This window comes from Rousettus aegyptiacus, unplaced genomic scaffold (genome assembly GCF_014176215.1).
Source record: "Rousettus aegyptiacus isolate mRouAeg1 unplaced genomic scaffold, mRouAeg1.p scaffold_m13_p_7, whole genome shotgun sequence".
Taxonomy (NCBI): Eukaryota; Metazoa; Chordata; class Mammalia; order Chiroptera; family Pteropodidae; genus Rousettus; species Rousettus aegyptiacus.
In genome coordinates, this window is record NW_023416310.1 from 4,885,915 (window position 1) to 4,898,074 (window position 12,160).

The 12,160-nt window shown below is 46.4% G+C and overlaps 1 non-coding gene across 1 annotated transcript; it reads right to left on the reverse strand.

Moving 5' to 3' along the window:
• Positions 1–2,453: 2,453 nt before the first annotated feature.
• Positions 2,454–2,572, reverse strand: LOC118605776. Its single transcript, XR_004952239.1, has one exon. It is a non-coding gene; the product is annotated as a 5S ribosomal RNA (ribosomal RNA).
• Between the last annotated feature and the right edge of the window lie 9,588 nt (positions 2,573–12,160).

The window sequence follows — 12,160 nt, forward strand, 5'->3', positions numbered from 1 at the left end:
TAAATATACGAGGTGTCTATCAAGGCAGCCCAGACAGCGCTATTGGAATGGCCAGCGTACGACGGAACAAAAAGTTCCACGTGAGATTGAAAAGAAAATTTATCCAATGGAAAAGTAATGCTTCATATAGTATAGCCCTGGACCGAAAAATAAATATAATATTCTCAGGCCGAAGTAAATTCTATATCTTCTGCATTCCCATAGTATGTGCACTTGGCTCTATTACTCAGTAATAATTCACCCCGTGTGTATTCAGCATGGATTATGGTGACAGGTAATGTAGCAGATATTTAGGGAATAAAAACTTCATGAGAAATGAACATAAAAGTCTTCTCATAAGTAACAAATGTGATATTGTAATATTATAATGCACAGTAGGAAATATGATAAACCCTAAGCTCTAAGGCTCTGAAAGACTTTTCGGAGGAGTGTGAGTGACCTGGACTACTTAGCTCACGTGTGAGCCCCGCGGCATTTTTTTTCAGCTACGTATCTAGGTATGTGTGATATGGTGTCGGGAATGGAGGTTTAACTGATGTCTGTGGAGTAATCACAGGAGTGGGCTGGCCGAGCCCTCCAACTGTGCTCATTTAAATCTCTGGGTGCTGAGGGAACAACCACCTGATTTATTCCTACCCAGAGATTCCACTTTTTGACCTTTAGTAGGAGATGTCAGGGTCTTACCTGAAGGAAGAGACCAGCGGTGGAGTATTTCCAGGAGTTTGGCAGTAGATACAGGTGGAAAGATTCGATCACTTGGTGGCTGAGTCTGTTGGCGTTTCTTTCTGCTAAGGGACCTGAGTCTGACTTGAGGGGTTCCTCCCTTTTCTCAAATAGAATGTGACTACATTAAGAAAGGGGGGTCTTACAGCATTTGGAGGGGTATCCATCCGTTCAAGATGAAAAGCACTTTAGAATAAGGAGCAGAAGTTATCATTTAGCTTTTTATTTCGCTGGGACAGAGTATGTGGGGAAACCAATGCCTCTTTCTAAGTCTTCCATCTTTAAAAGGGTTGCAGTGCTATCTACTTCAGAGCACATGGGTAGCTCTTCGTGGGGCCGGTCGTAAGAGCTGCAGGGAGATGCTTGCACGAGCTAGTACATCTTCAGGCCATAACCATTTGCCCTGGAATCAATATATAAGCAAACTCAGAAAAAAGATACATTCGAAAAGATGGAGAGAGCAAACTGACCTTTGCAAATACATCAGGCCTTACGCATAATAGAATTCAAATCACTGATCCACAGTTGGGAACCATACAGACAGGAAGCAATAATGTCAGGAATTCGTATGCTTAAAACTGAATCTAAATGGATCAAAAGTGAGTGTTTCTCAAATGGATCTCAAATGCCTTATATTGGGACTCCGAGCAAACATTTGGGGAACTGGCAAGAGCGGGGAATCTGCACATGTTTTCCATATACGAATCTATATTAAACAGTCAAGTGAACTCTAGAATTCAGGAAATGCTCAGACATACAGGGAAATTGTTAAGTGGAGAAAAATCTGTTTGCTTTCCCAACACCCTCTCTCTTGTCTAAATCAATTATGAACATTCATCTAACCCAACCGTATAGGTCATAGAAACTTACATGATCGAAACGCTGAGGAGGTCTGGAGCTGAGATCTATTAACTAAGCTTTTATCATTAATTGTTATGCTTCCTTTTTTCACGTCTAAGCTTTTGTTGGGAAATTTTCCCCAAAGCTATAATTACACTGAATAATGACAGAACTTATTTAATGAAGCAGAGAGCAGAAACTTTTTGAGATAGCAAAATTTGCAATCAATTAAATATTAATGAAAAGTAGTCTGTCTCAAAATCTATTTTTTTCACCTTCGTTTTATCTCATAGTTACATTGAGTCTACAGAGAATTCAATCGTCATTTATATTGGAATTAGTGAAATAAAAAATGTATGAATAATTTCTTGATTTCTCCCAAGAGCAGTTTTTCTGTACCAATTAAGAATATAAATGACAGAGAGGTTAAAATCGCTGTAAAGAATCATGCATTTCTGGATTATTAAAATCAGTGCTCAAAAGGTCATTGCAATGACGATAATAACCTATGTTCTTATGCCTTTCCAGTTGTTGATACACATTTTAAGGTTTTTATCTGGTAGTTGTAGAATAAAATGTTGATGTAACATGTGTATAACATCTCAATACAAATGATATTTCAAAAATTGCTTGGATAATTAATTTCACAGAGTATTTTTGTGCTAGGGTGAAAATTTACCTTTATTTTAGTTTTGCTAATATTTGACATAAAACTCAATCTCTGTTATCCTAGAGTGATACAAAGACAAGTCATCTATTATTTATTTATTTATTTATTTATTTATTTATTTATTTATTTATTTAATTGTTTTAGGCGAGGCAATCCTTGGTTGACCTCACAGATTACAAGGATCTTGTCAGGTTATAATCCCTTATTTTTTTATTTTTCATGCCTACAGCACCTGGTCTTCCTAGGTGGTCTCCCATCCAAGTACTAACCAGGCCCGACCCTGCTTAGCTTCCGAGATCAGATGGGATCGGGCTTGTTCAGGGTGGCGTGGCCACAGACACAAAGATTTTTTAAATAACAGAAAGTATACTGTAAACAAGATCACGCGGGCAGACTATGCATAGTAAATAACTGAGCACCGGTGACAGAGGGTGAGACCTCCCTGTGTACACATTTCCTGGCTTCCGTGGTGAATGCCAAGACGTGTCTGGGTCCATCAGCTCAGTCGCACAGCCGTGCTGTCTGACGGGGAAAAGCAGAAAAGGAACGAATGTAGGATGATGGAAGCATCTGAAATGAAGACGAGGGTATGGGAGCGAAGCGGAGAGTCAACGGGGGGGGGGGGGGGGGGGGTGGTGGGAAGGCCCCGCCCTCCTAATCCGCAGCATCGCTGTTCTGAGCCGAACACTCGGATTTGCAGTCAGAGGCCTGAGCTCAAGCGCAAGGTCGGTGAGTGACCTTGGACCAGTTGCGGAAGCTTTCTGAATGGCAATTTCCTCATCTGAAAATGGAGAAAGTGCACGCTGCACATGGTCGTCATGAGGACCACGCAAAAGACTGTCTGTGGAAGTGCTTTAAAATCTGCAAGTTATTATTGCCATTTAATTACCAACCTTGCCTGGTTGGGTAAGAGAGACAAAGCGCAGTGAAAAACAAAATCCAGGCTGATTTAAAATAACGCGAAAACAAAAACTAGCAGAAAACAGGAAACGATGTCAGAATACAACTTTGGCATTCTTTCCACATCGAGAAGCATTTCCCATAAAGGACTGTGTGTGTGTGTATATATATATATATATATATATATATATATATATATATACACACACACAAATGAGTGCCTGGAAAACCTTGGGAAAGTTCCATTTCCTCTCCATTCTCGCTTACCTCCACTTGGTGATCAGGGACAGCTATGCCTAGGCCCTGCAAGGTCTCATTAGCCCCTATAAAAACTGGTTCTGAAGTTCACGGTTATTCCCCTTGAAACTAAAGATGGGATGGAGATTTTACTGCCTTTCTTTAGAGAGGGTTTCTGCGTCGAGAAGTCACCTCCCTGAACCCACAGGCCTCCGGAGCTCACTTACAGCCCTACCAGCAAGAATGCAGCGAGCGACCAGCCGCAAGGGGGCTTTGGGCCATGCAGGCTTCCTGACGCTGCCGGTGGCATAGTAATCACTTTTACGGTTATCTAAGCGACATCCGCCCTCTTCCCTAATAAATCATTGATGTACTTGAAGATTTTTCCTTGCCCACCAGCAGAGGGATTGCAAGGTTTGAGCATGCGCTGACTGCTGTCTCAAGGGCCATATAGCCTTTTAACTAGGGCTGAACCCTCCCTTCGGTCTTTCCTGCCAGCCCAGGGGCATCGCGATTCCAGTCTCGAGGGCAGGACCTGCTTTTCAGTAACTGACTGTGCCTTCAACTGGCTATAAACCTGATTGTCCTGTCTGTGCTGTAGTTTCTTCGTGGAGGAAAAAGCAAAGCATGGTCATGGCCTGATGTTCATTATTGCCTCTTTCCCTCAAAACATCCTTTTCAACCTCACATCAGTCCGCAGGCTGCGTAGTCAAGCTGGAGCCAGCGCGGCCACCTGACCTCCGTGTTGCTACCTTGGCTGATTTTTGAGAACTTCTCAGGGATGTATGTGACCTTCTCTTCCACATTAATAGAACTAATTTCACAGCCGTTTCCTGCCTTATTGAGTCTCTCTATGGGGCTGGAGCAACTCTTATTCAGAATAGTTTTTGGTTCTGTTAGCTCTCGTAAAGGGACATTCCCTCGTGGAGCAGGGCTGACTCATCGGGTGGACACACAGGTGCCACGCCCTGTCGCGCACTCACCGTGGTGGCCTCTTTCACAAGAAAGTGAGACTGTGTCATTGCCCTTTTGACCTGGAAAGTGTCGACAAGTAACATTCTCGACTATCTCGGTGACACTGATCAACCTGCCCTCTGCACTGTGTGGCCACGAAACAGAAATTGCGTTGGTCATGAGGTTGTGTGGTGCCAGCCGGCCCAGTCCCCGAGGTCTCCGTCTGCTTACAGGTTGCGCCCCGTGGCTCACATCCAATAAGTTCGTGAATAGGAGATGCGTATGCTTTTTTTTTTAAAAAAAATAATAATAATACAAATTAAAAGTGGCAGTAGAGATCTTGTAATACAAGACCTTGATGGATATTTTGACATTTTCTGTGAGACCAGATGTGCAGTTTTATTAAACTTTTGTGAACTATTTAATATAGGTGTTAAACTTTTTTTATTATTGATTCTTATCTTCCAAGGTACATATTGATCTAAATCTCTTGAAGAAGGGCTAGCAATAAAGACAGACAAGAACGGGAGGTACGGGCATCATATCGCTGCCAAGATACGACCTTAGGCACTTTGTGTGTTGTAAGAGGAGTAGCTGCCATCATGTTGGAGATGGGGAGATGGGTATCACCCTCTTTTGTGTAGTCTTGCATTTAAATATAGAAGGACTTACCCAAAACAATTTTCACTGTAATATTGACTATCTTGAAGTGAAAATGAAGGCTTCCATTTTTGAGACTATTCTTGAGCATGATGAAAAATTGGTACGTTTGTATTGCAAGAAAGAATGACAGAAACAACTCTGAGATGTACTGAGGATGCATGCCGTGAGGGGTACCATGCCTCTTAACAACTAGAGCGTCGAAGCCGTTTACCAGCGGAGGCCCATGAAAGTCAAAATATCCTCCTTACCTGTAAAATGGGATTCCTACAGAACTCATCTCGTCCGGCTCAGGAAGAACCAAAGGCAGTACGGCATCCGGACACCCGGCCCATGCGCGGCACTTTGCGAGGCCCTTGATTAATGGTAACGGTGATGAATTTTATCATTGCCGGTTAGAGAATCGCAGTCTTAACTTAAAACTTTGATGCTGATTCTGTTCCCCTGTAGACATCATACACGACAGCTGAGGAAACCATTGAGTTGTAAAATAAAAAAATAAATATTAGCAACCTGGAGAATATCGCCCCACCCTGAATGTACAAAGCTAAGGCACAAACCATGCCTAGTGAGCATAAATGGGTCCTTACTCCAGCAGGGGAGATGATGCCAGAGAAAGAGAGCATTTCGATCCGGCGCATGTAGTTCAGGAGATAATCGGAAGTGAGAGAGAAGGGGAAAGCGAGGCACCGGGAGCCAACGCGGGAAGAAGATCATGCAGGAAGTGGTGGGAACCTATCCATGTGGAACTCTGGCTCACCTTCCAGCAAGGCACGGGACATGGGACTGTCCCTCCACCGCAGCAGCCAAGCAGAGGGCATCTGGGGGAGAAGGCGCAGGGAGTCCGGGTTCCTCGCACAATCGCTGCAGGCTCGCAGGACGGCAGTGGAAGCAGAGCAGCTGCAGGAGCCGAAGCGGTGTGTCCGTAAGCACCGGCGACGGGGCAGGACAGTCGGTGAGGCCGAGAACTTGCCAGAGTCAAAACGCCGACAACGAAAGCAGCGTCGGCAAGCACAGAGAGCAGGCGGACCTTGGTGGCTTTCCTCCCGGCCTAGGAGGGGACGCCGGCCCTTGTCGCTAGTTACAACTCACGGCAAGAGGAGCAGCTGCCGGGCATAGTTCGTCGTATAAGTAACACTGAGTGTTTTTGCTTCCATCCCCAAAACACACACACACACACACACACAAGCTTTTTAGATTCTTCTAAAAGTCAAAGTTAAAAAAAAATAGCTGTAGAGAACAAGCTGATGATTGCTAAAGGGGACAAGGGAGGGGCGACAATAAAAATTTCTTATATTAAAAAGACAGAAATGTTATTTTTCCTTTACTGGGAAATTATCAAAGAGCAATAAAATGCCATTTTATAACTGAATATCCCAGTTCACATCTTGTGGAACAAAGCAAAATATATCTATTTTATATATATATGTATATCTCCAAATAAAATTCTTTATCTGAGCCATCTGGGCCAATAATAGAAAGAAAAAGAGTAAAAAATAGGTATGTTTAGACAGAGGGATAAATAATCAGTGGCCCCAATGACGTTGTTCACAGTCACCATCCAAGTACAGTGACAGGATCGTCCAAAGTGAGGACACTCGGGCCGGCGGAAAGACTGGCGTGTTAGTTATCCGTTTCTGCATGACAACATGACCACACTCTTAGAAGCTTGAAGTGCGGCCCTGTATTTCCTCCCAGAGTCTGTGGGTCGGGAGTCTGGGCACGGATCAGCTGGGTCTGCCATACAGCTGCAAACTGGGTGTCGGCCGGGGCTGGGTACTCGTCTGAGGCTCGAGCGAGGACGGGCTCACTCCCAAGCTCACATACTGTTCGCAGCTTCTGAGCCCTTGCAGGTTGCTGGGTGAAGACCTTGCTTTCTTGCTGGCTGGCTTCTAGAGAGTTCCCTCAGGTCTTTGCCACGTGTCTCCCTCCTTAGGACAACTCATGACGAGGCAGCTTGTTGCTCCAAAGCCAACGGGGAAGCAGGTCTCTCGAGCATGACAATCCTTACGTTTTCCATAACATTTTTGAGGAAGTGAAATCCTGTGAGCTTTGCTGTATTCTCTTGGTCGGAAGCAGGTCTCAGGCCGCACTGCCGGTCATGAGGAATGAGCGCATAAAAATGCCAGAAGGAGCAGGCCGAGGGGCCAGCGTCGTCTGTCCACCAAAACTACTATGTGTCAGGGGCTTTAAAGACATTCAGTAATCCACCTTTTTGGCCTCACTCTGAGATGCATATTATTATTACTTTATAGATGAGGAAATTTGGGCTCCCAGCGCTGAAGTAGCTGCCCAAAGATCCCGAGCTAGTAGAAATGCGTCTGGGATACAAATATCAGTCGAAGCAAGTGTGATTTTTTTCTACACTACCCTCCTTTCTGGGGACAGTCAGAGAGTGACCTCCCAGAATGCAGCAGGAGCGGGCAGCTTAATGACTTCAGCCTCCGCCTCTGGTTGAGTGAGTGACACCTCTGCTTCCCCATAGCCATCACTGGCATCTCCTAATAGAGATGTCTGGGCCAGTCAAACCACATGGGAATGTTTGATTCGGAGTGGGAGACTGTGTTCTAGTTTCTCACGTGAATAAGGTCGGGTGATAGTTGGCATATAGGACCCTGCACTTCGTCCCGAAGTTGAACCTTGAATGCACGAGAGGAGAGAAGCTGCACCGGACAAAGGAATCACATGCCTCTGTGGGTTCCCCCAGCCGTCCGTCTCCTTCTTTCTCTCGCCTGGACTTCACTTACAGGCAGAGCCTTCGATGATCTGCCCCAGGTGGCTGGCCACTCTGAGCCTGCCCGGCACCTGTACCCCACACACCCAGCCCGTCTGAAGCGAAGCGTAACATCTACTTCCAGGTGTGTATGAAGCGCCCCATGCAGAGCTGAGATCCGGCGTCTGCAGCTGCTGCGAAGGGGCCCAGCGCACCCGAGAACTCTGGAGGTGTCGACTCCCCAGGCAGCGAACCCATCATTGGGAATAGAGATGGGAAGGAGCAAGGGCTGATAAATCACCTTTCTTCCGTTCCCCCATGTTCTCCTCCGAACTGCGGATTTTTTGTCGCCGTCTTCCTGAACAAATGCTGCGCGCCTCATGGTCACAGGTGTGATACTGCCTGCCGTACCCTCCAGGTTCCTGGAGAAGGGGGCCTGACAGCCACACCTGGTCTCTTTACCAGCTTCACAGGTATCTTTGCCGTCGCTTCCCTTCATTCTCTCAACCCTGGGCTTGCACCTCCCAGACAGAGTCTCGAGTTGTGTTTTCTACACGACTTAGGCTGAGACGGGAGCCCGGTGCGAAAGCTCCTGGTGTTCGTAACCAGTGTGAACACCGCAGAGCTGAATCGCGAAATTGGGAATTCAACGCAGAGAACATTTCAAGGAGCGCTGTGCTCACAGCAAGGTTGAGTGATGAACACAGCACTCGAGATTCCAGGCCAATGCTTTTTGTGCCATAATCAAGATGATTAGCTTCGCACGGTACAGGGGGAAAAAAAAAAAAAAGAAGCGACTCATGCAGCATGGATTGATGCTGCGTTTGGGAAGAGCTGCAGCCAACCCGTGTGCAGGAGTACCCACAAAAGACGATCCGCCTGAAACCAGTCTTTGTGTTCTCTGGAAGGGGAGAGCGGATGAAGATAGTTCTTCGCGGAGATGACATGTTCTGGCCAGGCGTTCTTTGTTAATGTAACAGACGGGAATCAGGCACGTTAGAGCCGGAAAACGCTCCTGCCACGATGTGCCGACGGGTCCGTGGAAAGACAGCAGTCACTCCCGCGTGACGTGCGCACTTCTTTCCCGAGCTCTTTTTACATACTCCAAGCTCCGAAGCTTTCGCTGGGGAGACGACCTTCGAATTGGGCAAAATTCTCATATTACGTAGTCTAATCTGGGCTGGAAGTCAGAGAGGCGGAGAGGGCCTTTCTCGGGAGCCTCCTGCTGGATTGTTCATTCATTCATCGAATCCAGGACCATCCTATAGGACTCTCTTTTAGGACATAAATGCTTCATAACTGCACTCTGATGCCCTAGTCACTGGCCACTCGCGACTGCTGAGAACCTGAAATGGAGCTAGTGTAGCTAAGGCTATATTTAAATTAAGATTAAAATCTAAATCTCCACATGTGGCTACTGGCTGCCCTATTGGATAGCACAGCTATGCATTCATTCATTTACAAATATTTACTGACTACCTATGAAGCGACCTCCTAGAAGTTGTTTGATAAGTATTTGGGGGGATAGTTGATACTCAATATTTTATTTTATTGAGGGAGGTAATCTGGGCTCACGAATCTGTATAATAAAATAGGAAGTAAATTTAGTAAGATGTACAAACTTATGAGAATAGATATACATACTTTTGATGATTATTTATTTATTTATAACTGTATTGATTGAAAAAATAGTTTTAGATGGCTGAGACAAAAATTAGGAATCCCTTTATGGCAAAGGTAACTTTGTGTTGATCCTGGAAGAGAATCTCAGGCAGAGAGAATAGAAAAGGACAAGTGCAGTGTCCCAGAAACAGCTTTTTGGGGTGCATGACTGGTTAGACACGAAGGGCCTGGAGACCGGCCAGGGAGGTGTAAGGAAGTATACATTATCTCCATCCAGGATATAAAAAGGCAAATTTTCTGCATGTTTGGATTAGGAAAAAATATTAGCAGAAAAAAAAACTACAGAGAATTTCTGATCCGAACATGTAAGTCATGAACCCAAAAGACTGCTTAATCATTCATCATGTCTCCAACAAAGGCTAGGGGCTTTTCCAACAGGCTAGATCATCGCCTTGATTAAGGCAAGAACGTTCCCGGAGAAATCATAGGCTACCCGGTCCCGTGGCGTCTGTTTCAAACAGCACTTACTGGAAGCATGGCGTCAAGTTCACCATGACGGGCAGACTCCTACGTGGCCTGGGTGCTCAAATTCGAGGAGTTACCAGTTTATGCTAGTAGCACCAATGTTGTTTGCCCACAGGTACTGAGGCTAACCTTCTAACTGAGCAAGAATTTCAGTTTTTAGAAGTAGAAATCACATTATGGGAACCCTTTCTTTATCTCCAAAGTAAAGAAATCCTCAGCAGAAGTCAAATCAGAGCATCGTCATCTAGTAATAAGACAACGAAAGCAATTTTCCTGACCTTCCCCTCTGTCCACTACCACTAACAAGAAGAGGAAGAGAATGAAGTTCATTCCTGGAGGGGCTCGGAATGTTGCAATATGGTTGCATTTAACCTTCACAACCCTGTGGGTAACAATACTCTGGACCTACGGAGAAGAAGTCTAGCTCGGTGCAGGCTCATAACGTTTTTAAGGTCATAAGGTGAACCTGTTTCAGGCAAAGCTCAGATAGTCTTGCTCTAGAGCTGTTGCCTTTTTCATTACATCATGCCTCTTTGCTTTTAGTCTCAAACGTCGCTGTACAACCTTACAAAGGTAATGCAATGAGGGAAAAATAACCAAGCAGTTATCGAGCCGATGGTCCTGCGTGGCAGAACGTGACGGCTTCCGTCAGGAAAATGCCACGGGGTCCCAATTCAGAATGGAGTGGGGCTTCACGCGCTCGAGTAGAGCCGAGGGGGCTTCATGGAGGAGGTGACACTGGAGACGGCTTTGAAACGCGGGTCAGATTTGACAATGGGGTAGAAGGAGTGCAGGAGAGGGGGAAGCAGCCTAGATGACAGAACGCCTTCCTGAAGAATCCATGTCACCTTCGTCTGGAGGGTGAGAGGGGACTAAACCTGAATTAAGTGTGACAAAATGCTCTGTGACCAAAAAGAACCTCCCAATATGTGTAAAATAGATAGGTTAGAAAAAGTGGAAACTTGCCATTGTAAATCTTCACATTGGTATATATTTTTTTAACTACCAAGGAATATAGGATTAACTTCGGGGCCAGAATGATCTGCCGTTTGGGCAAAATCATTTCGTTCAAAAATCTTAATTAAGCACACGCGTTTTGGTCAGGCGCTGCAGACAGACAGACAGACAAGACAGCTGTGGCTCTTGCCCGCTGGAGCTGAGGAGAGAGAGGCACTGGGTCCCTGCGAAGGGGAATGGAGAGGTATGTGTCGGAGCTGGTCCCGGCCTTGCTCGGGGATGCGGGAGGTGAGGTCTCAGAGGACGGGAGGATGCGAGGGTCAGGGATGAGTGCTGGGGTGAGGAGGACCGGGGTCCCAGGCAGAGGGAACAGGATGGGCAAAGGCCCCGTTTCAAGGAACCACGGGAGACCCGTGGAGCTGAAGACGGTGGACAGCAAAGCAGAGAGCAGCGGGAGGGGGTGCTGGAAGATATTCAAAGGCCAGAGTGCTCACAGCCCGATGGGGGAGGAACTTTTCACCAGACCTCAGATCCAAGCCCCGTTGGCCTCTGGAATCCCGAAGTGGCTGTGGATGTGGAGAAGGAGAACTCAGAGGACCACGCTTAGAGAGAATCGACAGGTTTTGTGGTTCCGGGAGAGCTACAGCACAGGACGAAGAGTAGAGAGTGGGGAAGGACCCTTGTTTCCGTGGCCTTCAGCTGGATTTTTACCTCTTTTAGGCGAGGACTGCTGGCTATATGCCTAGCAGGTGGTATACGAGACTCAGGCAAAAACGAGACCAAATTTATCCTCATACGGTAATTCAGTTCAACAACAGGTATGTGGACGCACCATTGAACCTGAACATACTTGAAAATAAATAGACGCTGCGATCAACAGCCACGTAATTTAACCTCACACGACATACGCTAGCCGAGCGCCAGGCGAGTTTCGCTGCCTCCGCGGGCCTCTGCCGCACCACCGTGGCCCTGAGGGGAAAACGCACAGACGAAGCAGGTAGATGCCCGCGCCTACCTCGAAAAAGCCCGGTTTTCAGAGCACCGGAGAGGAGGAGACGAGGGGTGACGGCCTCTCCCCCGCCCGCGCCCCCCGCCGTCACCGACTTCTTCGAAGGCTTCGCACGCACATGTCCGGGATTGTATTCCAAGATTTCCCCAGCATTTTCTCGTGCCTTCAAGACGGGCCAGTTTCCATTTTCAAATGTGTTTTAGTAAAAGAAGCACTGTCTTGGAGTCAGGGAGACTGATGATTAAATTCCGAGACAGATTACCGAAGGGCGAGCTTGGAGCCTTGGTGCCCTGATTATGCAGCAGGGAGATACCACACTACACTATTGTGGGCACTGACAATGCTTGTG